A 27,920-nucleotide genomic window follows, 5' to 3' on the forward strand; every position below is an offset into this window, starting at 1 on the left:
ACACCTTTTAACTATACTCCACATGTATCTCCGATTCTCAAATAAAAATTGAACAAGAAAAAAAAGTCACTTTTATATTCTTCCTCAACCCTTTTACCAAGAAAACTAGAAGAACCAATTTTTATCCCATTTACTTTATTAATTAAAATAGAGATACCTGCAAAAAAATTATTTTTAAGTTGAGGATGCTTTGCCTCTTTAGAATTCTTCAGACCTATTGTGAAGGTTTAAGGAATAGAGTAAAACTTAAAAAACAGCTCTCCCTGATTTCAAAGTGCAGAGGGCAAGATAACTTAAGGTTAACAAATATTTGGGGACCAACCTTGGCAATAAAGCAAACCCTATCTCTACCAGAAAACAAAAACTAGCCAGGCATGGCGGTGGGCACCTGTAATCCTAGCTACTTTGGAGGCTCAGACAGGAGGATGGCTTGGGCCAAGAGTCTGAGTTACAGGGAGCTACCATCACACCACTGAACTCCAGCCAGGTGACAGCAAGACCCTGGCTTAAAAACAACCCCATAAAACAGAAACAACAATAACAACAAAAACTGGTTATTTAACTAAATGCGGTTATGTATTTTTATTTAAAGGATTTTTCTATTGTATGTATTTATTTCTCTGAAGTCTTAATAAAATGAAAATGACGGATTTCTTCTTTCATTAGTTTCTTCTTTTCTCCTGTTTCCTGAGGCAAGTAGTGTTTTATTAGTTAAAAATATTTTGATTGAAGAAAGCAGCAGTTTTCACAGAAAATCCCATAAAGGTTGTCACTGAAAAAAATAGCTTGCACTTTGAGAAATTACCAGTAACCTCCTACTAAGTAGCTCATGTTCCAGTTGTGACGGCATGGGCCTAGTTTTTAAAGCTTAAATGCTTAACCCTTATTTTTTCCCAATGTTATTGAAAATTAGGGAGACAACATTTTGTAATTTATTACTGTTAAAGAGAAGATCTTAGTTTTAGCCTTTAGGATATTTTAATTGGTACTCATCTTACTTACAGTTATCATAGCCTCACAACTATCATAAGCTCATGTACTGAGAGATTTTCTAGTTGAGTCATTAGCTTGTCTGAGTGTATAACATAACAGCTTATTTAAGAGCCTCCTTCACTAAGGCTCTATGACAAAATCTGTCATGTCAATGAAAACAATCTCTCTTGCATGTGATGGCTCGAAGACAGTCATGGGCTGGTACATTCTATTCGTTTTAACTTCATTTAAAATAAAATCCACAATCTAGCAGATGGTTAAAAACAGGATCCTTAATTGTTCTGCAGAGAGACATGGAATAGAAGATGCTGCTTTGATCTATCAAAACTTCTGTTTCTGATCACAGCTTCAAACACAACTTGGGCTTTGTTTTTCAAATTGCCTGGAATTTCTCTTTGTAAAAGACTTATGTTTAGCACATTGCTGCTATTTTATTAATTCCAGAGTTTCATAGGTAATATTGAATAAGCTGAGGTGTGACTGTATTCTTTGACTTATTTTTCCCATATTTCTTTCTAGAGTCTAGTTTATACATAATGCATATTTTCTTCTATAATCCATTTTAAAGAGCGAATTTTTTCACATAGGTACCCATACATCATTCATCAAAAACTTTTTTCTTGTAATCCATTTCCCCCTTATACTCTGTATACATGATTAAAATTGAAATACATTGACCCACTTTGAGAATTCTACAAGAATGCTATAAAATAATTGACAGCATCTATCATCCAACTAAATGTGCTTTTTCAGAAGTCTGTATGTTTCGGTAAATTTAGGTGGAAGTATCTAAGGCAGATCTGAAACTTGGGCCAGCTAGGGTGATGGCAGGTCTGGGAAACGGACCTGTAGCATGTAGCATGTAGCAATGTAACACGAATATCCTATGTGTTATGTAGCATGCAGCATGTAGAATGAATATCCTGGAGCCATTACAGGTGTTCAGTGAGGAAAAGGACTAGGATGACTTACGTAGCCAGAGCTCAAGGATAGTCAGGAGAAAAGAGGGAAGAAACCCTGTGAGGACGGTAGAGACAGCATCTCCACTAGCTTGGGATCTTCAGTCTGACCGGCTGTATCACCACAGGGACTTTGGGCCACGGATTTCAGATTCACGGATATACTTCAACAACACAGTACTCCCCTGAGTTTTAGGAGTTTAATAAAAACCTCTGGAAATAAATTAAAATGAATTTGTAGTACAAGTGGAGGAGAAGAAGAGATGTATCTGTTATAGATCTCTATCTTTACCTGTCTGTCTGGAATATTTTAGTTATCTATGTTCACTTTGCCTTTATGCGATGCAGGACGCTCTCTGATGACCAACCTTTACCCTTCTGATATTTCCTAATGTGTCTCCCTGCATATTTCCTAAACTTCCCCTTTTAGTTCTTTAGTACTAGATAGTTTAGTTTAGTTCTTTAGTACTAGCTAGTTTAGTTCTTTAGTATTAGATTAGTTCTTTAGTACTAGATAGTTTAGTTTGGTTCTTTAGTATTAGATAGTTTAGTTCCTTAGTATTAGATAGTTTAGTTCTTTAGTATTAGATAGTTTAGTTTAGTTCTTTAGTACTAGTTTAGTTCTTTAGTATTAGATAGTTTAGTTTAGTTCTTTAGTACTAGATAGTTTAGTTCTTTAGTATTAGATAGTTTAGTTTAGTTCTTTAGTACTAGATAGTTTAGTTCTTTAGTATTAGTTTAGTTCTTTAGTACTAGATAGTTTAGTTCTTTAGTATTAGATAGTTTAGTTCTATAGTATTAGATGGTTTAGTTCTTTGGTACTAGATAGTTTAGTTCTTTAGTATTAGTTTAGTTTAGTTCTTTAGTACTAGATAGTTTAGTTCTTTAGTATTATAGTTTAGTTCTTTAGTACTAGATAGGTGGTATTTGTCTTAGTAAACCACTTTTGACTTATTTCTGGTGGTAAAAGTAAGTAAAAGGTAAATAAAGTTTAGCATTAATGTGAGAGAGTAACAATAAGCAAAACTCCCTTCATTTCATGGAATCACGCTAAGTTAACATATTTCTATTTTCCAGGTGGCCCAGAAATGTAGTTTTTTCATGTTCATCTATTTACCTATGGTTTTGAAGTAGAATAAGTTAATAATTTATTGTATGCTAAATAGGAGGCACTCTTCTATTCTTTCCCCTCCACATTATTCCTCCCCCCTTCTATAACCAGGTCTTGGCCAATATTTGCTTAGGTGAAATATTTCCATAAAAAGAACTTACAGTTGTTACAGGCTCCCATGATGTGTATTCACTTTTCCACAAATGGAATGGGCAGAAATTGTTGTGAGTATTTGGTTGCTAAGTAGATGCACAAAATGATAACAGGAATCAGTGGCTTCTGGCATACTCCACAAGTGACAAATCACTTGTGATGAATCGGGGGATAGCTGTGCATCAGGATCAGGGAGTTCAAGTCAGTGAATGACGAAATGTTTTAATTCCTTTTGTTAAGAGCATTTCTATTTTGGGATAGATGCCATGGGTTATCTAAAGTGCTGATAACCATTCAATTTATTAATACCAGTTTACACTTGCCCTAATTGTATAATTACAAGAGCATTTTAAAATTACTAGCCAGTATCCATGTTCCTTTCAGGAGGAAATGCTTTGGTTATTAGTATTTAGTAAAAGAACCAAATCACGTTCTCTTATAATTCGTATTCTTTATATTTGTGTAATTTTAGCTGATGAAATTTCCTTTCTTTTATTGGTAAAATAGAACCTCTCATCTTTAAAAGCTTTTCCCTTACCATCACTAAATCTATAAATACTGAATATTTTGTAGTATTTTTAATTTTATGCTGGTTTATATTTATGCCATATGAATTTAGTCAATGGATCTTCTCTGGGTATGTTAACAAGTAAGGATATCTTATGTTAAAAGGTAAAGAACTGACATAATATGGTAAATTATCAAGGTTATGAGTGCTAATGTAAGAGATCAACTGACCATTTATTACACTTGAAATTATCTCAACATGGCCATGTGGGCTTATGTATAAGTTTTTATAATTTTAGAGAAATTTAAAATGCAATCAAATTATAGTAATGCAGGTGACCCTTGAACAGCACAACACAGATCCACTTATATGTGGAATTTCTACCTCTGCTACCCACGAGACAGGAAGATCAACTCCTTGACTTCCTTCTCCTTCTCAGCCTACTCAATAGACCTTGCTGAGGATCCACTTCCACTTAATAAATAGTAAATATATTTTCTCCTCCTCATGATTTTCTTCATACCGTTTCTTCTGTAGCTTGCTTTTCCTAGGAATACAGTATGTAATACATGTAACATACAACATGTATGTTAATCAGATGCTTATGTTATTGGTAAGGCATCTGGTCAGGAGTGATCTGTTAGTAATTACGTTTTTGGGAGTCAAAATTTATCCAAGGATTTTTTATTGTGCAAGGTGTTGGCAGTCCTTTCCCTGTGTTGTTCGAGAGTCGACTGTCACTGTATTTCTATGGCTCTTGCTCTTACTTGCTATCTGTAGGTTCTGAGACTTGAAGTGTAAAATTCTCCTATAAAGTGCTCCAGCCCACTTTATTTAGACGTTTTCACTGGGTGTATGTAATGAGCCTCAAAACAAATTATAACGGCGACTATTTTTGGTCCATTTGTTTTTCCTTCTGCATTCTTCAGTCCAACCTCAGGCCCTCTTTGGAGATGCTGGACAATTAAAATTATTGAGCACTCCTGTGAACATCTTGAATTTATTGCTATTATCATTTTTACTCCTTCCTCTTTGCTTTTCATTCCCTTTTATTACCACTAGTAATATTCCTTTGCCATATTCTCAAGTGTTTTCCGTTCTCCTCTGCGATCAGCAACCCTGCAGGAACTCAAACCTCCACCATCTCTATGCTTGCATTGGTGGTGAAGATTGTTGAAGAGAAACAAAACAGCCACGCATGTTGACATCATGATAAATGCAGAATCATCAGCTTTGAAACAGGACTAAATTTTTTATAGATTTACTTTTCTACCAAATCACATTCTTTTATAATTCATCAAACTTTGTATTCTTTATATTTGTGTAATTTTAGCTGATGAAATTTCCTTTCTTTTATTGGTAAAATAGAACTTCTCATCTTTAAAAGCTTTCCCTTGCCATCACTAAATCTATATATCTGTAAGCACCTGAGTCCATCTTCTTCCAGGGTCTTAAGGAAAAGTGTCCCTTTCTTAGCAAAGGCCAAAATATCCTCACTGATGCTAATCAAATCCCCTTTCCTCCTTTCACACATTATAATTATTGAAACTATTTCCACTTTCTCTTGCATCATCTCTTTTTCTCTCTCAAATAAATTGTTGTCCTCAGAGTCCACATATGCTCCAGGATCCACCAATTTAAAATTCATTTTCTTAACAATAGATCCTGACTTCATCTATTATCCCTGCCTTTTTTTTTTTTTTTTTTTGAGACAGGGTCTTGCTCTGTTGCCCAGGCTGGAGTTTAGTGGCGTGATCATAACTCACTGCAGCCTCAAACTCATGGACTCAAGCAATCCTGCTTCAACCCCCAGAGTAGCTGGGACTATAGCCATGCATCACCATGGCTGGCTAGTTTTTTTTTTTTTTTCTATAGAAGGGGCTGCCTGTCGTTCAGGCTGCTGTTCCCCACATTTTGTGGAAGAGTTGTTTGTATTTGTTCTCACTGCTTCCTCACATTCCCTTACGCCGTATCTCCATTCATCTCTGACTCCTTGTCCTATCTCACACTGGTCTAGGCAACAAGGACCGCTTATTGCCAAAGCCTACGAATTCCTACAAATTTAGTGGCTGAAATAACACAGAATTTTGCTTTTATGGTTATAGAGGTCAGAAGTCCAAAATAAGTCTAACAGGAATAAAATCAGAGTGTCAGCATTGTTTTTCTTCTGGAGGCTCCTACATATGACTGAGAATATGTGGTATCTTTCTTTCTGTACCTGACTTATTTCACTTAATATAAGGCCCACCATGCTCATTCACGTGGCCACAAACAACTGGATTTTATTCTTTTATGGCTGAACAGTATTCCACTGTGTGTATATACCACAATTTCTCCATCTGTTTATCCATGAATGGACTTTCGGGTTGATTATATATCTCAGGTATTGTGACTAGTGCTGAAGTAAATATGAAGGTGCATGTATCTTTTTGACATACTGGTTTTATTTCCTTAGGATAAATACAAGCATTGAGATTGCTGGATTATATGGTAGTTGTGTTTTTAGTGTTTTGTGGAACTTCCATATTGTTTTTCATAGTGGCTACACTAATGTAAATTCTCATCAACACAGTACTGGAGTTCACTGTCCCTCCATCTTCACCAGCATTTGTTATTTCTAACTTTTCTATAATATCCATTCTGGGATGAGATGATATTTCTTTGTAGTTTTGATTTGTATATCCCTTATCATTAAGCATGTTGAGCATATTTTCAAATACTTCTTATCCATTTGTATGTCTTCTTTTTACAAATGTCTATTCAGATAACTCGTACAGTTTTAATCTGGTTTTTAAATTATTTTTTTGTTGTTGAATTGCTTATACATTCTGGATATTAATCCCTTGTTGAATGAATATTTTAAATCTTTTCTCCCATTCTGTGTGCTGCCTTTTCGCTGTGTTGCTGTTTGTTGCCTTTGCTGTACAGAAGCATTTTAGCTTGATGTAGTCAATTTTTCCCTTTGTTACCTGTGCTTTTAAAGTCTGATTCATAAAATCTTTTCCCAGACCAATGTGCTGAAGCATTTTTCCCAATGTTTTCTTCTTGTATTTTCCAAGTGTCAGTCTTACATTGAAATCTTTAATCCATTTTGCATTGATTTAGTTTATGACAAAAGATAGGGGTCTACTTGTATTGTTTTCAACATGGAAATCCAGTTTTTGAACACTATTTATTAAGATAATATTCTTTCCACAATATTTTTTCTTGGTGTCTTTGTCAAAAATTAGTTGGCTGTAAATACATGGATTTATTTTTGGGTTGTCTATTCTGTTTTGTTGATCCATGTGTGTATTTTTATACCACTCTCAAGCTGTTGTGGTTACTGTAGCTTTGTAGTATATTTTGAAGTCAGGTAGTGCGATGCCACTTTTGCTAAAGACAACTTTGGCTATTTGGAGTCTTTTGTTGTTCCATACAAATTATAGTATTTTTTTCTATTTTTCATGAAGAATAACATCGATATTTTCAGAGATTGTATTTAATCTGCAGGTTGCTTTTTCTAGTATAGCCAGTTTGGCAATATTGAATCTTATAATCTGTAAACACAGGATGACCTTTCATTTAATTGTGTTACAGTTTTTAGTAAGATTTTTCACCTTCTTGATTAAATTTACTTGATTAAATTACTATGTATTTTATTATTTTTGTCACCATTGTGAATGGGCTTAATGACTTAATTCTTCTTTAGATTGTTTGTTGTTTGTACAAAGATATGCTAGAACTTTTTTTGTGTTGATTTTATACCTTGAAACTTTACTGAATCTTTTATCAGTTTTAACAGTTTTTTTTTTTTCATGGAATTTTTTGGTTTTTCTATATATAAGATTATGTCAAAGGCAAAAAGATAAGATTCACCTTACTCTTCCAGTTTGGAAGCCCTTTCTTTCTTTCTTTTGCCTAATCGCTCTGGCTGGGACTTCCCACTCTATGTTAGATAAGATTGGCAAAAATGTGCATCTTTGTTTTATTCCAGGTTTTAGAGGAAATGTTTTCTACTTTTCACTGTTTAGTATGGTGTAAGCTGTGGGTTTGTCATATATGGCCTTTATTGTGTTGTGGTATGTTCCTTCTATAATTTGTTGAGAGTTTTTAATCATAAACAGATGTTGAATTTTATGAATTGCTTTGGTTACATCTGTTGTGATGGTCATTTTTTTAAAATCATTCTTTTGATGTAATACTTTATTTATTCTTTAAACATGTAACCTAAGTTATTGTGTTTACCATTAAGTATTCTTTCAGCTCAGTGGTTTTTTTTTTTATATATTCATGATTTTTTTGGTTCACCTTTCTGCTTCTTATAAAATGCCTATTTTGCTGAATCAGTTTAATTTTATTGTCTATTTTACTCTGCATAACTGACTCTTTTCTATGATGAGAATTTAATTATTTAAAAGTTCACAGGAGATTAAAATCTATTTTAAAATTGTAGGTTATTTGTAACCTATGCTTCTTTAAGTTAGCTTTTTTAAAAATCTCAGTTCATACGGCACTTTACTTTCCATTTAATATTTTATTTTCTCTCTTATAGTCCAGTCTTTTATTTTATCTTCTCCTGATAACATATGCAAATGATTCAAAGTCCTTTCTTAATTTTTAGTATTAAACATTTCAAAACATTATTAATTTCCTTTACATATAGGATCACATAAATGATTTTACCCCCACCATTCTGACTTCCTCTTTAGTCACCCTTGATGAGGAGAGACCAGACCTACCCTTTCAATGGACTGTGAGACACTCTTGGTTATCCTCATTGTCTATTTGAGTGTTAACATAGTATCTGTTCAGATTTTCAGCTATATATCAGGTTTATACTTAAACCTCTGTTTCAGTTAAAGTGGAGGCTCTCATGCTGAAATACAGACCTGAAAAAACAGTTGTTTAAATAATACAAAATTGTAGTTCTTCTCACAGAACATAAGTTATTCAGGCTGACAGGTGCTTTCCCTGATGAGAACATTCTGGAAATTCAGTTCCATCTACTTTTTTATCTCAAAATATCTATTTCTCATCCTTTAAGTCAAAACTGGGTCACTGTCTCATCATGTTCTAGTCTGAGAGAAGGGAAAAGGAAGGAAATGAAAGGTAATTTTCTTTTAAGATAGTTACTCAAAGTTATAGGCATCATCTCCACTCATATGTCATTGTTGAGAGGTTAATCACCATCTGTGCCATTAGCTAAGAGACAGACTGGGTCCTGTCCAATTCAGCCAGGCAACTGTGTGCTCCGTTAACACTGGTACTGTGAAAGAAAGAGAAAAGGACTTGGATGGCGCCAAATCCTAATGGTTCTGATCACAATTCTTGCTTTTTTTTTCCTAAGAAAGTCTTCCCAGATAATATGTATCAGCAGCTGTTCTCTTTTTCTTAGAAGCGCTGCAGTATGTTTCGCTAAGCGCTACCTATCACTTTCTCAACTTATTGTTGATTTCATATTTCAGAATATGATGCCTTACTTCTCTCTCCTTACCCCATTTCCCATCTCATTGTAGTCCCTGAATGTGCATAAAAAGGAAAGGCTGATAGATTGAAATTGCCTTGGGCCCATCAAAGAATAACTGAAAAATCTGTAGCAAGGACAACAAAAGGTGGAAAAGAGGGAAAGGGGACATCTGCTTTTGTGTGTTGAATGACAGCAAAGTGACACTACACAATATGGCTAGAGATATTACAGGTCAGAAGGAAGGAAAAATAGCTTCTTTGTGTGTGCTAGAGATAAAAATAAATTTTGGGATCACTGGGGAAAATAAAGAACCAGATTGAAACTTCATAACTTAATGTTCTTATCTTCAAGTTCTTTGTTCACGCCATTTCTCCAAGTAGGGAAATGTCACCTGATCAGTCACTCGGCAGTTACTTTTCTCATCCATAGAAGATACTTGCCACGATGTTCTTTCAGAGATACACATTTTGTTTATGCAAACTGTTGTAGCTCTGGTTAGTCTATTTTCCTGGGAGTTGGTTTTCAGAGACGAGATTGTGCTTACTTCATCAGTCTGCATGGCAGAAGGCTATGTATTTTAGGGGAAAAAAAAATCAGAGACATGTCTGTATTTTGTGTTTAGAGAAATAGTCTGGGTTTTACAATGCTGTTTATATTACTATGCTAGGTGTATAGGAAATAGATATATAAAGTGCAATAATAACATAAGGGACTAATTTCGTTTTTCTCCACAAACACGTCGGTAAATATGTGCTGACATTAAAGAGCTTCTGTCTGCAAGGTAGTTGCCTATGGAGAATTTAGTACAGAAAATTACAATACAGTAACACTGTTATTTTAAAAATAACATTTTAGAACTCCTCTTTGAGATTGATTTTTGCATACGAAGCATATAACTATTCTCTGATGATAACTTATCTTTTGGGGGGAGTAGCAATGGATTTAATTTTGGAAAGTAGCCAAAAGCCATTCTTTCTACATGTATTAAATATGATATGCAAGCTAATACTAATAGATACATGTGAGATAAAAACAATACAGAGGCAATGACTTAAGTCAGTGCAAAAAGAGAAACCTCAATAATTGATGCTCCAGGCTAGGAAAAGAAAACATGTTAAATACATCAATTTTTCCTAATACATTAATTAATGTAAACATACATTTGAAGCAATGCTATTTTTTAAATTTGAAAATTATATAACAAAATGTTTCTGGTAAATAAACTAATTTTAATTAATAGAAAATTTTATATAAACATATTAATCAAAATATTTTGATAAAGTAAATATAAACAAATTTGATTAAACAGAATGAAGAGTTTGGAAATAGACTCAAGTATGTATGAAAAAATATGATAATTAGAATTATAGAAAAAGATTTTAGATTTCTATTTATTACTACTTAAAAGTAAATCACTAATGGTTCCACTTTTGAGCTTTTATTATCTTGTAAACTTTTTCTTTGAAAATTTTTGTATGTTTATGTAAGAATTAAAAAGTTTTACTCCATGATGATAATGCATTAATCCATATTTTTCTAGAACTTTTATATTTTTCAAATTATTATTTCTCCTGTGTGAAGTGTAATAGAATTAAAAAGTGAAATTATAGAATTGAAACAAAACTGATAACGTGGGTGAATAGAAGCTACCTACATATTAGGGAAAATTAATTTCCATGACACTAAGAGATAGCCTATACAAGGAAAAGAAAAACAAATTATGGAAAAAAACAGTCTAGTTTATATTTTTGTTATTTCATGTTAAATATTTTCCTATTATCTGTATGTTCAAGTTCTATTTTCTACTCTTTTTCAAAAGAAACAACTTAGAAAAAATGGGATTAAGTTTGTATTGCCATAATAAAAAATTTCATGTCCATCATTGAATCCACTCTTGCTGAAATATAAAATGCAAACTGCTCATGTTAAAATATAGAATTTGTTGAGTTTTAATGTGCATACACTCATGGAATCATCACAGTCACAATGGTGAACGTATCACCACAAAACATTTTATCAAACTATTTTGTAATTCCTCACTCTTGTCCCACACTCTGACCTTCCCTTAAACAACCACAATCTGTTTTTGGTCAAAATAGATTAATTTGCATTTTCTAAACTTTTAAATAATTGGTGTCATACACTACACATCTTGGATTGTGTCTGTCATCTTTCATTTTGCATATTTATTTTAAGATTCATGTATTCCATTTCATATGTTAACAAAAATGTCTTTCTATTGTTAAGTAGTATCCTATTGTATAGATATGCTGAAATTTGATTATTTATCTACTAGCTGGTGGATATTGAATTTTTTGCAGTTAGGAGATAATATCATTAAAACTGCTATGAACATTTGTGTCCAATAGTTGTATGAACATATGTTTTCCACTCTCTTGGGTAACTGTCTAAGACTGGAATGGCCGGATCGTATGGCAGGTGTATGGCTTAATGTGAAGGAGACTACCGAACTCTTCGAAAGTAAAGGAATTCTGCCATTTTACAATCTTCCCAGCAGTTCCTTCATAACCTCATCAGTGACTTAGTAGTCAATGTTTTTAATTGACTACTGGATTGATTCTACTATGTATTTCATGGGAGTTCATTACGGTTTGAGTTTGCATACCTCTAACGTCTAATGAGGGTCTTCGTGCTTATTTCCCTCCTGTACATCTTCTGTGATGCATCTGTTCAAATCTTTTGTCCGTTTTCCCCCACATTGGGTTTTAAAAAAACTCTTGAGTTTTAGATATTTCTTAACAAGCATCTGCTTGTTTTTTAATTTATTGTGTCTTTTGAAGAGCAGAATGTTTCCATTTTTATGAACTCTAATTTGCAAATTTGTTTCTTTAAGGATTGCGTTTTGATGTCATATCTAAGCAAACTTGCCTATTTCATGAATGAATATTTCCACTATATTCTAGAAATTTTAGAGTGTTCCTGTTACATTTAGACATAAAATTCATCTTTGACTAATTTTTGTATTTGGTGCAAAGTATGGATCAGAATTTCTAGCTCTTTTCCTTTTGCATATTGATATCCAGTTCTAGTACCAAACATCTGTTGAAAAAAGTATCCTTTATTTTGTGAATTATCTTGGAAACTCTGTAAAAGGAATCAGTTCTGCATTGTTTGTGTCTATTGATCAGTTTGTGTATCAGAATGCAAACACAATATTGTTTTGTTATTTTTCTCGAGTTGTTTTGGTTTTTCTCAGCTCTTTTTCTGTTCTAGGTTCTTGGCAATTCCTCATAAATTTTAGAGTCAGTTTGTCAGTTTATTTTTTAAAATTTGCTGAGTTTGGGGTTAGTACTGCATTGAGTCAAAGATTAATAAAGGGAAAAATTACACTTTATCAATATTGAGTTTTCCAACCCATTAAAAAGGTATATCTCTCATTTTAGTTAGGCCTTTAGGTACTTTCAGAAATATTTTATAGTGGTCAATGTATTAATTTCACAAATCTTTTTTTATATTTATTTTAATGACTCTTGTTTGAGGCTGTGTCATGGATACTTTATAAATTTCACTAGTTAGTTGCTAGTTTATAGAAATAAAACCAATTATTATGTGTTGGTCTTGTATCATTAAGCCTTGTTAAAAAAACACATTAGTTTTATTAATACTTTAAATTTCATTTTACTTTGGCAGATATTATGTTATCTGCAAATAAAGAGTTTTACTTCTTTCCTATGTGAATATTTATTTGCTTTTTTTTTTTTTTTTTAGCACTGGCTGTTTCCTCCAGTAAAACGATGAATAGAAACGGTAAGAGCGCTCCTGATCTCAGTAGCGAAATATGCAGGCTTTTACCATTGTGTGTAGTAGAAGTTGTTGGCTTGTTGCAAAAGTTTATTATCTAAATTCAGGGCATTACATTCTATTTCCAGTTTGCTGACAGGTTTTATCAGGAATGGATGTTTGAACTCATCAAATGCTTTTGGCTTAATGTAATATATAATATCAATTGATTTTTTAATGTTAGGCTAGCCTTGCAGTCTTGAGATAAATATTACTTAGTCATTATATTATCCTTTAATACATTTGTGGCTTACATGTGCTACGTTGTGCCAAGCATTCTGCCAATAGTTCACAGTTCTGAACTATTGTTTTTTCTAATGCCATTGTGTTTGTTGTCAGGGTTATGATGTTCTCACAGAATGAGCTGGATTATTTACTCCTCTTTAATTTTCTGCAAGTCATTATAGAATTGCTATTATCCTTTAAAAGTTTGATTGAATTCACCAGTGCATACTTACCAGTTCTAAGCTACATTTGTGGGAAACTTTTAACTAGTTTCAGTTTCTATAGTATATGTAGCAATACACATGTTATTTATTGCTTTTTGAATGATCTTTGGTTGTTTGTGTTTTTCAAGGTATTTGTCTGTTCCATCTAAGTTGAATTTACTGACAAAGCATTCATAATTTTTTCTTATATTCCTTATAATATCGGTGGAATTTCAATCTGTATTCGTCTCAGCTCTTTTATTCCTGATATTAATAGTTCATTTTTTACCTCTGATTAGTCTGACAAGATAGTTTTCAATTATACTGATTTAAAGAACCATCTTTTGTTAAATTTATTGTTCTCTTTTTCATCTATGTCATTGATTTCTGCTTTACCCTTATTATTTTTTAAATTTGGGAATAAGTTGCTTCTTTCTAGTGTCTTAAAGTGACAGCTAGCATTTTTGATTTTGAGATGTGTGCTATATCCTAATATAGACTTTTCATTCTATAAATTTTTCTTTAAATACCACTTTATAGGCAACTAATATGTATATCTATGCTGCATCTTCATTTTTTAGCTTAAAATACTTTACAATTTCCTTTCTGATTTTTTTTCTTTGTCATAAAAATTATTTAAAAGTATGTTATTTAGTTTCCAAATACCTAGATATCCTTCAGATAGCATTTTAATTGTTACTTCTAATTTAATTCCATGGTGGTGAGAGAACACACTTTTCATGATTTGAATCTGTATAAATATTCTGAGAGTTGTTTTAGTTCCCAAATGGAATACCTTTGCAAAAGTTATCTGACACTTGAAAAGAATGAATATTCTGCTGTTGGTGTGGTGGTCTATAAATGTAAGTTGGATTCAGTTCGTTGATAATGTGGTACAGATATCCCCCATTTTGAAAATACTGTGTCTGTTTGTTGTATTTAGTATTGAACCTTTAACTGTAGTTATGATTAGTCTATTTCTCTTTGCTATTCTACCACACTTTGCTTCATATATTTTAAACTCTATTATTAGTGCTAAAAATATTTGAGATTATCTGTCCCCTTGATGAGTTGACCCCTTTATAATTATAAAATGCCCCCTTTTAATTTCTATTAATTACCTTCATTTTGCAGTATACGGTATCTGGTATTAATATTAGCAACTCCAGTTTTAGCATGGTATATCTTTTTCTGTCCTTTTACTTTTAACATATTTATGTTTTCTCATTTAATATAGGCTGCAGTTAGCATCATAGAGATGGCTCTTGAATTTTTCTCCAATTTGACAATCTCCACCTTTTAATTGGGATGTTTAGACCATTTTGATATGATTATTGACACATCTAGGCACAGCTCCTCAGGTTCCTTTGTTTGTTGCACAGGATATGCTTTATCTTTGGATTATGAATAATCAACTATGTGAGAGAAAGTTTGGTTTAGAAAAGTCTAGGCAAAAACTTCCAGTAAGTTCTTAAATAGCTCCACATTCTTTAATTTATTCTAGTAGTCAAGCCAGGCTTTGTGATAAGATATATCAGGTAGAAGTCATCAGTTCATACATTTCTTCAAAAATGTAGCCAAACAGTCCTGGATGGCTCCATGGAGTTTCAAGCTTTAAGCAACATATTATAAATTACTGGCTAGTCAATATCAGACTCAAAAGTATCTCAGCAGATAAGCATAGACATCTCATGTCTTTTCCATTTCAGACATTAGGAGAAAAACATATATGTTTTCAACATAAAGTAATATCTTAGTTGCAGCTTATATGTAGAGGGCCTTTTTCATTTGTAAAATTTTTATTTGAGACTTTATAGAACAAATATATATATATGTATATATAGATAAATATATATGCATCTAAAGAGTATATATCTATATCTTTTATACATAGATTTTGTCAACTATGGTTGGTGAAAACAGCAAGTCTTCGGAGTGCTGTATGAGATGTGAATGTTTTGCTTCAGCACTCTGGAAAACTTGAACTCTTTCTTCAGAACCTAGGAACACTTCTGGGTTTCACCTGAGGTGAGGTTCCCTTTTTTATGCTGCACCTGGAAACTCTCCTCAGGCATTAATTTGGGAAAATCATAGTCACTTCATTATTTAATTTCTTCTATGAATTACTGTACTGTGTTCTCTATTCAAGGTCTGGAGTCTGTTTTTAAAAAAAATATATTTTGTTTAGTTTTATTGTTGTGTAAGGTGGGAAGGTAAAACCTATGGCTATTACTCCATCTTTGCCAGAGAGAGAATCCACATTCCAGTCTTCCTATGCTTACTGTTTACATGGTACGTCCTTTTTTACCTCATCATTTAATTTTATCCTGTTTTCTTTTATATAATAAGTATCTCTTGTAATTAGTGTATAATTGACTCTTTTATATATCTTGAAAATCTTTATCTTTTAATTAGAGTGTTTATGTCATCAGCAATTTAATTATTGATAAGTTTGGATTGTCATCTATAATTTACTATTTTCTCTATGTGTACAATTTTTCTGCATTTCTCTGTTTCTCTTTCCCTTTCTTATATTAGTTGATGTAAATATTTTTAGAGTTCCATGTGACTTACCATTTGGCCATTAGTGATACCATTTTACCCTTTTTGTTTTATATTGCTTGCTCTTTCATTCTTATTTTGTTAACCAATCTAGTAATTTTTATGGCTTTCTTCTCAAATAAACAAATATTACTGTAAAGATGCAAGAAGTGTGAAAACTCAGAGAACCATGACACCACCAAAGACATCACCAAAGCTGCAGCAGTGGACCAAGAATTGTAGACTTATACAAAACCTGGTAGACAATTAATTTAAGATATAGCATGGGGAGAAATGCCAGATATAGGTGATGGGGAGGAAGGCAGCAAATCACACTGCCACGTGTGTACCTATGCAACAGTCTTGCATGTTCTTCACATGTACTCCAAAACCTAAAATGCAATAAAAAAAGGGAAAAAAAAGTAGAACTATTACCGATTACCGTTTTTTTTAGCTTAACAGGTTTTTTAAAAAACTTTTAAGTTGAGGGGTTCAAGTGCAGGTTTGCTAACTAGGTAAACTTGTGTCATGAGGGTTTGTTGGAGAGATTATTCGTTGCCCAGGTGTTAAGCCTAGTACCCTAGGTAAACTTGTGTCATGAGGGTTTGTTGCAGAGATTATTCGTTGCCCAGGTGTTAAGCCTAGTACCCTAGGTAAACTTGTGTCATGAGGGTTTGTTGTAGAGATTATTCATTGCCCAGGTGTTAAGCCTAGTGCTCTAGGTAAACTTGTGTCATGAGGGTTTGTTGCAGAGATTATTCGTTGCCCAGGTGTTAAGCCTAGTGCTCTAGGTAAACTTGTGTCATGAGGGTTTGTTGCAGAGATTATTCATTGCCCAGGTGTTAAGCCTAGTGCTCTAGGTAAACTTGTGTCATGAGGGTTTGTTGTAGAGATTATTCGTTGCCCAGGTGTTACGCCTAGAGCTCATTAGTTGTTTTTCCTGATCCTCTCCTTTTCCACCCTCCAAAAGTCCCCAGTGTGTCTTGTTCCCCTCTTCGTGTCCTGTCTTCTCATCATTTAGATCCCACTTATAAATCAAACATGCAAAATTTGGTTTTATGTTTCAATGTTAGTTAGCTAAGGATAATGGCCTCTAGCTCTATCCATGACCCTGCAAAGCACATGATCTCATTCCTTTTTGTGGCTGTGTAGTATCCCATACTGTATATGTTCCACATTTTCTTTATCCAGTCTTTCATTAGTAAGCATTCAGAATGATTTCATGTATTTGCTATTGTAAACAGTGCTGCAGTGAACATGTGCATGCATGTGTGTGTAAAATAACAACGATCTACATTTCTTTGGGTATATACCCAGTTATGGAATCGTTGGGTCAAGTGGTATTTCTGTCTTTAGGTCTTTAAGGAATTGCCACACTGTCTTTCACAATGGCTGATCACTGATTAATGTTTTATTAAAGTTGAAGAAATTTAACAAGTAGTATAATTTTTAGTCTTGAATAATTAAATTACTAGATAGTATTTTACATTGCATTTATTAATTTAATAATTTAAATTTTCTTTCTAAGTCCTCAAGTACTAAACAGATTTATCTTATGGTCCTTATAAGAATACATTACCTAAACACTTAAGCAAGCCTTTTAACTAAAATAAACAGCACACTAAATATTCTAATATTATTTACAAACTTACACACATTTTTTTACCTTCTTTAATATCAAATAAGACACATAAAATCATTTTCCTATTTCACTTAAATTGCAAGTGGAATATCTCAGAGGACTAATATGCCAGATGTGTTTAATTTTGCATCATTATGCACAAATACACATTATCCTGACTCTTACATAGAAATAATTATATTATAAATTTCATATACCTTTCTACAATTATATTTGCATTTTTATTTTCCCAAGGTTGTAATGTTACCCAACTATAAAATTAGTTTTATCATTTAATTGGATGGAAGTTGGATTTAAAGTTCTGCATTGGTATTTAAAATTTTCTGGGAACATATGTGTCAGGACACAGAATGTGAAGGTCACATGTTTTCAGGATAATGTATAAAGGGAGATGGACAGAGTAAGTATTTTATTTTGTTTGATTTCATGTAAATAGGTAAACCCTAATTCATTTTCCGTCAACTGGGGTAAGTTTTATAGTGTTTCCTGATTGCCATTTAAAGTTGCAAGGTTTTATTGGACTTAACTGATTTCTTGAAATTTAACAGCATCTTTTAAATATATTATTTTAAATGGCATTCCCTTTTAATTTCACAGTTATATTCTATATTCTCATAGCTGCATTACTTGAGTAATTAATTACTGCTGATCTCATTTTCTTTATGCAAAATAAATGTGGCAACATAGAGGTTCAGAAGACTGCTGTGAGCATTAACTGATGTAGTACATGTAGACTGTTCAGCACAGTGGCTGACAGATATTAAATGTTTTCTAGAGATGTTAGCAAGATGGTAGAATTGAAGATCCCATTACAAGAATACAACTAGAAACAATCCAGAGACAAGAATATGCATCTGAATATACCAGAATTCCAGGGAGCCCATGGCCAGTAAGGAAAATGTTCATTTCAGAATGTATGATCCCTTCCCCAAGGTGGCATTATACCACTCAAATAAAAGTTTCTAGGACCTACAGTTGCCAAGATGAGATGAGGGAAATAGTGGCTGACATTTGATTTCCCCAGTGGCTTGGGAATCTTCATAGGAAGCTCACTCTGGTTTTGTCCCATGGGAATCATTGGGAGTACTAGAAGAGCTGAAACATCTGAGATGAATTGAGAACAAAGAGAGGAGCACTGATCACAGCAAATGCCGTATGTATCTTGGTGGACACTCAGTGCTCTGATCCATGAGGACACCATGTTACAGAGACTGGCTGGTGCCGTAGTGCCAGAGAGAGCACTATCTGTGAAAAGGCTTGAATCCCTACTTAGATTTTTCCACAAAATTTAGGTGCTTGTGTAGGGTCTTCACCTGGCCTCAAAACCAGTAAAAGGTTGGGATTAAGTTCTGTTACATTCTTAGGTCTTCCTAGACTGGGAAACAATGAGCAGAAAATGTGTTAGTTTTAGTTCAGTGTTTTAGTTACTGAGCTCATTATAAGTCCACCTGAAAATGGGAAGAAACGATTGGGTCAGTGTTTAAATTTCAATAAGAAGTAAATGTCTAACACCATCATATGACACCTGCAAAAAATGGAAGAGGTGGCGTTCTTTTCAAATATGCAATCATCATTGTAAAGACACAAGGATAGCGAAAACTCAGGAAAATATGACACCATCAAAAGACATCAACAAACCTTCAGCAATAAACCAGGAATAATTGAAGATTTATAAAATAGCTCTCAGATAATTCAAAATAATCCTCCAAACAAAGAGCAAGGAATCATAAAAAATATGAACAGAAAACTAAATGAAAACAGTCCAGGAAAAAAATAAGGAATTTGACAAAGAAAAACAATAAAAAAAGAAATCCTAGAAATAAAGAATGAAATAATTGAAATGTAAAGCTTATTAGAAAGCTTTAACAACAGACTTGACAAAAGAAAGAATTTATGAACTTTATGGCAGAACATGTGAAATTACCCAATTACAAGAGCAAAAAAGAAAAACAAAACAAGTGAAGAAGGGCTATTATACTTACAGCACACCATCACACAAAGTAACCTCTGCATAACTGAAATCCCCTCAGATGATGAGGAAAAAAAAGTTTACAGAGCATATTTAAAGGAATAGTGGCTGAGAATTTTCCAATTATGGAGAAATATGACAGTATCAGGTAAAGGAAGTAGAGAGATTATCCATTAAATTTAATCTAAAACAGAATTCCCTAAAGCATATTACAATCAAATTAGCAATAGCCAAAGTCAAATAATATTTGAAGTAACCAGAGGTAAGACACATATCACATTCAACACAGCCACAATAGAGCTTTCAGTGAATTTCTGAGCAGAAACCCTACTGGCCAGGAGAGAGGAGAGTGGAGTGCTACATTCAAAGTTCTAAAGAAAAAAAATAGAAAACCTTCCATCTAAGAATACTGTACCCCGTATAGCAATCTTTCAGAACTGAAGGAGACATAAAGAGTGTCAAAACAAAAGCTGAGGACATTCATCAATACCAGACCAATCTTAAAAAAAATTTGTTGAAAGGAGTTATTTAATCTGAAATAAGGGAAACTAATGTGTAACAGGAAAACATCTTGAGGTATGAACTATCTGGTAAAATTAAGAAAACAGAAAAATTCATAATAATCTAATACTAGAATTGTGATAAGTTAAACCATTTGTATCTTAAGTATGAAGAGCAAAAGACAAAACTATAAAAAATAATTACTACAACAATTGGTTAAGAGACAGGCAGTATAGAAAGTATAAAACAAAAATCAAAAAGTTGAAATAAGGGGGATGTTGTTGAAGTGTAAAATTTGTTTTTGATAGCTTTCTATCCTTTGTGATCAAAGTTAAGTCATTATTAATTTAAAATAACGTATTTATAAAATATTTTATGTATTCTCCATAAAATACAGCACAAAAACCTATAATAGAAATACTAAAAATAAACAGCATACTGTAATCCCAGCACTTTGGGAGGCCAAGGTGGGTGGATCACGAGGTCAAGAGATCGAGACCATCCTAGTCAACATGATGAAACCCCATCTCTGCCAAAAATACAAAAAAAAATTAGCTGGGCGTGGTGGTGCGTGCCTGTAATCCCAGCTACTCAGGAGGCTGAGGCAGGAGAATTGCCTGAACCCAGGAGATGGAGGTTGCGGTGAGCCGAGATCGTGCCATTGCACTCCAGCCTGGGTAACAAGAGTGAAACTCCGTCTCAGAAAAAAAAAATTAATAAATAAACAGCATAGAATCAAAATACAATACTAGATAAAATTACTTAATCACAAAGGAAGACTGTAAGAGAGAAAAAAGGGAAGAAAGGATGTACAAAACAGTCCCCCAAAAGTTAAAAAACAAAAACAGAATGGCAATAGTAAACCCCTCCTTTACAAATTTTAATGTAAATGGATTTCATTTTCCAATTAAAAGACATTTAATTAGCTAAATGAATGAAAAAAGACCAAACTAAAATATGTGTGTTCTACAAGGAAGTCACTTCACCTATAAATTAACCCATAAACTAACAGTGAAGGGAGAGTGATCGTTTGTGTATTTCCCTACCCAAATATCATCTTGAATTCTCTTATGTTGTGGGAGGGACCCAGTGGGAGGTGATTAAATCATGGGGGCGGGTCTTTCCTGTGCTATTCTCATGATTGTGAAGTCTCGAGCTGATAGTTTTAAAAAGGGGAGTTTCCCTGAACAAACTCTTTTCTCTTGTCTGCCACCTTTGTGAGATGTGCCTTTCACCCTTTGCCATGATTGTGAGGCCTCCCCAGCCACGTGGAACTCTAAGTCCATTAAACCTTTCTTTGTAGATCGCCCAGTTTAGGATATGCCTTTATCAGCAGCATGAAAATGAACTAATACAGTTGGAAAAAAATATTGCATGCAAATAGAAATAGAAAGAAATACTTACATGCTTTGAGTCAACATAAAAAAATGGAGACCATTATGTAATGATAAAAGTTTTAGAATGACAATAGGAAGCAACAATTGTAATATATATGCACTCAATACCAGAGTTTTAGGATATGTAAAACATATATTAAAACAGCTAAAGAGAGAAATTGACTGAAATTCACTAATAGAAGAGGAATTCAGCACCTCACTTTCTGCTGAATATACCTGAATTCAGCACCTCAGGATATACCATCCTGACAGAAAATTAACAGAGAAACATTAAACAACACCCTTGGGTAAATGGACCTAACAGACATTTACAGAACATTTTATTCAGAAGGTGCAGAATACAAATTTTTCTTAACAGCACATGAAACTTTCTGTAGGATAAACCATAGGTTAGATTACAAGGCAAGTCTTAACAAAGTTAAAAAATTTAAACTCACATCAAATATCTTTTCTCAGCACAAAGAAAACAAACCAGAAATCAATAACAGAGGGAATGTTGCAAACTGTATGAATTTATATAAGTCAGCATGGTCTTGAATAACAAATGGGTCAGTGAAGAAATTAAATAGAAAATTTAAAAATTTTGTGAGACAAGTAAAAATAAAAACACATGTCAAAATCTATAAGATACAATGAAAGCGTTTCTAAGAGGAAAAACATATAGCAATAAGCACTTGCATTCAGGAAAGTAGAAAGAGCTGGGCATGGTGGCTAACACCTGTAATCCCAGTTGCTCAGGTGGTTGAGGTGGGAGGATCATTTGAGACTAGGCATTTGAGAAAACGTGAGAAATATAGTGAGATCTGTCTCTAAAGCATTTTTAAAAATTCTCTGGGTGTGGTGGTGTAAGTCTATAGTCCCAACAACTTAGGAGGCTGAGATGGGAGGACCACTTGACCCCAGGAGTCTCAGGGTGCAGTGAGCTGTGATCATCCCACTGTAACTCAGCCTGAGTGACTGAATGACTGTTTTTAGACTGTTACTAAAAAAGAAGTAGAAAGACTTCAAATAAATAACCTAATGATACACTTCAAAGAACTAGATAAAAACAAAACAAAAGCAAAACCCAAAATTAGTATAAAAAAGAAACAACAAAGGTCAGAGCAGAAACAAAATTTAGACTTTAAAAAATATGCATCAGATAGATCAATAAAATGAAAGTTGGTTTTTTGATATGATAAGCAAAATTGACAAGGATGTATTTTTTATGAATTTACTTGTTATATTCTTGGATAGATTTTCCTGTTATTATCTGAAAACATCTTGTGCGCGTGTGTTTTGGTACATTTATTCATTTAATCTCTATTATATGTCTGCATTTGTCTTTTCTGTTTACCGCTAGAAGTTGGTTGTTCACACATAAGGCTAAAATGAACATACATGCTTCTTTCATTTCCCTTTTGAAATAACCATCGCTGATAGAGCATCACTGGTTATAGCAGGAAAGAAGTGTGATGAGTGCAATATTTATTCAGTAGCACTAAAAGAAAACTCAAAGAGATTGAATTAGTGAAATGACAGTGGCTATTTTTAGCATAAGTTAACTTTACAGGATGCTGCAAATTACGAAGAGTAGCTGTTTAAAATCACATTTATCTTTCAGTTTGTCTTATTCTGCTAATTTTAGGTAAGTAAAATACTTGTTTAATTTTTGATTCAAAATAACAGTTGATTCTTCTTGTTAGAGCTAGCTTCTCATTTATTAGAAAGTTTTCAACAGCATTACAAAATTGATCCAGAGACGCATGTATGAGATGCCAAATATTTAATTTGTTAAAGCTCAGAGAATCACGGAAGTTTTATAACTGGACAGGGCATTTGACACCAAAGCCATACTCTTCCATTTTTGTAAGAGCTGAAGAAGATAACCTGTCCAAACTAGCTAATAATGAAACTAGCTACTACAGAGAAGCGTGCATTAATTTAAAAACTTTTCTGGCATAGGCTGTTATTAATTCTGTAGAAATCAGCAGCGTAGAATACCTGTAAAAGTTTTAACAACTTTTTTTATCAGCATACATTCTTAAAATAAAATTAATATTTAATTAACAAACTTTAGCAGTTCAGAATATCAATGAAACTTTATATTTAAATAATTCAGTTTTCATTTCTTCGCATTTTAGGCTTCATTGAAGCAGAGCAGTGAAAGGATGTTCTATATTTATTGTGTGTGCTTTTCTGTCCCCAGGTTGTATTTGCTTCTGCTCTGAATTTCCACATTTTTGTTTGTCTTAAATCTATTCTTTTAATACTCATTTAACATATTGAACTTAATAATGGAGGCACATGGAGCTCGTAGCTGAAATTTAATTTTATTCCAATCATTTTACAGACAAAGCAGTAAAACTTCCAAGGAAATATAAAAGTTGGCAAACATACCTATTTAAAACACGCACTTGTATCTATCATGCCAAGAGATGCTTTTTCTTTTAGAATTAAATTTTTAATTGACTATCATGTATTATATAAAAATAGAGATTAAAAAATGACATGGAAGTCCCTTTTCTAGTTCTTTGACACTGTTGAGACTTCTGTAAACTTTATTCTTACTTTTGAATACTTAACAATTCACAATTCTATTTGAACTTGGAGAGATATTTTTATATCTCCATTTAATTTTGCCTAAGTACATACTATATTTTATCAAGTATTCCTAATCAAATTGTATTTTAAAATGAAATGAACTGATGATTTATTCTCTATGACGTATCATGCCTAGGCAGAGAATGCAGTACGGGAGTACTGTGTCTACAGAGACAGTATTGTACATTCACAAGGACTGATTATTACAGGTGATAGAAGGCAACAATGGCTTGTTTCAAAGCACACGTTGTTTTTCTTCCTAAAATGTGATTTCAATCACTGTTTTAAGGAATATCTTTTCATAATCTCGCAGACTTTTTCAAGTCTGATTAAATAGATTAAATCTGTCCACTTTCCGTCATTGATGGATAGGATGTGTGTGTGTGTGTGTGTGTGTGTGTGTGTCTGTGTGTGTGTTAAAGGGTTGTACACAATAAGGAGACTTAATGTGTTTTTACAACTTTATTACTTTTCTAAATTTAGTTTCTTGCATTTTTAACTTTTAAGCTATTTTATGGGATTAATTTAAATTTAGATAGTTAAATAAATTCAGGTTATTAATTTATCAACACTAGAATTATGCAGGATTGTCCTTAATTGTATATATTGCCTCTTTTCTACTTGTTATAATTCTACTTATTTCTAATTTTACTTATTTGGATATTGTCTTGGTTAGTTTATTTTATCTTTAATCTTGAAAATATATGCCATATTTTAAAGGAGACATAGTGTGAATGGTGAAAAAAAGAAATATTGTTCCATATGATTTTGTGATTTTGACATCTGAAACTATTAAATGTAAAATTTCTTTTGAGTTATAACTATTTCAAATATTGATGTATGCTGAATTCTTTCTTTTCTTCGAAAGGATTCCATCATATTTGATACACTTTGATGGGTTGTTTACTGAGGTTTTTACTTTTGCCATCAGTGAACACAGCCGCTCTTTCTGATATATAAAATCACAACACAGCAGTTTGGGACAGCGAAGGAAATCTACCGTAGTTAAGTGAAGCCACACAGGGGTTTAGGAAGACTGCATCCCATTACCCAAGACGCAGTTTTGCCAGCCTGGCAACCCTGATGTCTGTAATCCTGAAAATTCTCTGTGATCTGGAATTGACTCAATTGGTTGTCTCTACTTTCCCCTCTTTAAACTTGCTTATTCAGTTCTAAGGTGCCATATTACGATGTTCAAAATTATTCAGAATAAAAATACCTTTTGTTCTCACAAAGTATTTCCTACAAAAATACAAAGCAAATAATGGAGGAATGAGGTATTATTTTTCAATTTCTAAAGCAATTCTTCAGATGAAAATATAACTTGGTGGTTTGAGTCATATTTACCACAAGCTAACAGGACATTTTAGAATATATAAACTTTTTTTTTTTTTTTCAAGACAGAGTCTTGCTCTGTCACCCAGGCTGGAGTGCAGTGGTGCAATCTTGGCTCACTGCAACCTCCACCTCCCAGGTTCAAGCAATTCTTCTACTTCAGCCTCCTTAGTAGCTGGGATTACAGGCACCTTACACAATGTCTGTTAATTTTTGTATTTTTAGTAGAGACAGGGTTTCACCATGTTGGCAAGGCTGGTCTCCAACTCCTGACCTCGTGATCTGCCTGCCTCAGCCTCCCAAAGTGCTGGAATTACAGGCATTAGTCACCATGCCTGGCCTATATAAACTAATGTTTTTAAGTATGTGCATACTTTCAAATACTTTCAGAGCAGTAATTTAAATGACATTGATGCTGGTACAGTACAAACACTGTGACTCAGTAGATCACAAACTGCTGTGGTGGCATTTTCTTCCTGCACAGCTCATGATAGTAAGTAGATATGCAGATATTTTATTCTGGAGTAGAAATGGCTGCCAACTTAAAAAAAATTCATTTCACTGCTGGAGAATTAAATATGTTGGGGGTTCTCATTACAATAATAGCTAGAAAATATTAACAAATTATAATTTTGATATAATAAATAGGCTACTCTTGGTCCACTTTTAACAGATACATCTAAGATACAGAGTACCATTTCCCTCTTATTGACAAGGAGAAGCAAGCAACTTCTCAATAGACGAGCATAGTCTTAAATGTTTATAACTGATATTCTAATGAGAAAAGATGAATTATGGCAGAAGTAAGAGTGAGGTTACACAACAAGGAAATTATGACTAAATTTCCATTTTAATCAGGAAATTCTGAGTTGCCGTGTGCCCTTGAATTCTTTATTTCTCCCCAGTTCTTTCCAGGTTCAATTCTTGTTTTGGTTACAAGAAAGTAGACTTGTTCTTTCTACTCTCAAGTCTTTGCAAAGGGAATAATAGCACCGGTGATATGATACAGAGATTTCAAACTCTCATTCAAGCAAGAGAAACCTTTTTCTCCCCTAAATGAAGCTTATTTAAAATGCGATGTAAGCCATACTGAAATAAGAACCCAAGTCATCCTCTGCTTAGCCTTCCTTCTCTCTCTCTTTCCAGCAGACTTTTATGAACCCTGAAAAGGGAATCAGTTGTCCCTAGTTATCAAGAAAACACTGTATTCTGGTTTATTTTAAAGCAGAATCCTTTCCTGCAGCTAATTGTAGTACTTAAATATACTTTTGAAAAGATTTACACATTACCCTTTATTCACATAGATGATGTGTTGGGAGAGGGTCCTACTTTGTAAAATATGGTGTGGCACTGTAGCTAAATGGATATAACACATTTTATATGGAATTTATTTACACCATACCAACTGGCTCTTTGGAAATGTCTGCCTTAGAGTGAATATGAACAGAGAATTTAAATGCCATTTTAGTCTGCACTTCACCTTTACCATTAGAGATTTCTAGTTATGACAAATAGAAGCACCTTGCTAGGTCAGATTGATTGACAGTTGGAGATATAACTACTTTCAACTGTGTCATCCATATATTCCTCTCTAATGCACAGTATGATGATAACCCACTTAAAAGCATCTTATTCCATGTAACCACTGGAAGTGAGCTTCCGTATGCATCCTACTTTTCGTGATTTAAATGAATTGTATATACCATCATTAAAGAGCAGATTTTAATTTTTAGACAGTGAAACATGTTGCTATGATAACGTGTTGTTGAAATAAATTTGCAGTAAAAAAATCAAAATCAGTATTAAATAAAATTGCATCAAAGTTTTAAACTCTAAATTGACATTTTCATTTAGAGTTGTGATGCAGTCTTGGGGTTTGGTATTAGCTCATGCATGCTTTCTACTTAGGAATGTGGAATAGGAGACAGATTTAATAAAGCAAGGACCCTAGAATCAAATCCTTGGATGAATGGCATTTGAAATTTATTACATGCTCCCTCTATTTCGTGATCCATATCCACTTCTCTCCTGCCATTTTTAGAGTGATTTCCCCATTTATAGAGCAAATAGAACAGATTTGATTTGGCTTTCTCCTGTGTTAAGTGGTTTTATTTCAAGACTGATGAGATGTCACTAATCACCAGAAAAATGCAAATCGATACAACAATGAAGTGCTGTCTTACACCTGTCAGAATAGCCATTATTAAAATGTTAAAAAAAAAAACAAACAGCAACAGATGCTGGAGAGGCTGTGGAGAAAAGAGAATGCTTATATACTGTTGATGGAAATGCAAATTAGTCCAGCCACTGTGGAAAGCAGTTTGGAGATTTCTCAAAGAACTAAGAGTTGAACTACCATTTGACTCAGCCATTCCATTACTGGATACATACCCCAAAGAAAGAAATCATTCTACCCAAAAGACATAGGCATTTGTATATTTATTATAGCACTAGTTAAAATACCAAAGACATGACATCAGGGTACCTAGGTACCCATCAGCAGTGGACTGGATTAAGAATATGTCGTACATACACACTATGGAATAGTAT

General features: G+C 33.3%; 1 long non-coding RNA gene across 1 annotated transcript in view; it reads right to left on the minus strand.

Moving 5' to 3' along the window:
* Positions 1–554: 554 nt before the first annotated feature.
* Positions 555–27,920, minus strand: part of LOC144580106 (uncharacterized) — a 63,286-nt gene continuing 35,920 nt past the window's right edge. The window contains exon 2 of the long non-coding RNA XR_013529045.1: positions 555–9,741. This is a non-coding gene — a long non-coding RNA (uncharacterized LOC144580106). The remainder of the gene's footprint in view (positions 9,742–27,920) is intronic.

Source organism: Callithrix jacchus, chromosome 18, assembly GCF_049354715.1.
Source record: "Callithrix jacchus isolate 240 chromosome 18, calJac240_pri, whole genome shotgun sequence".
Lineage (NCBI taxonomy): Eukaryota > Metazoa > Chordata > Mammalia > Primates > Cebidae > Callithrix > Callithrix jacchus.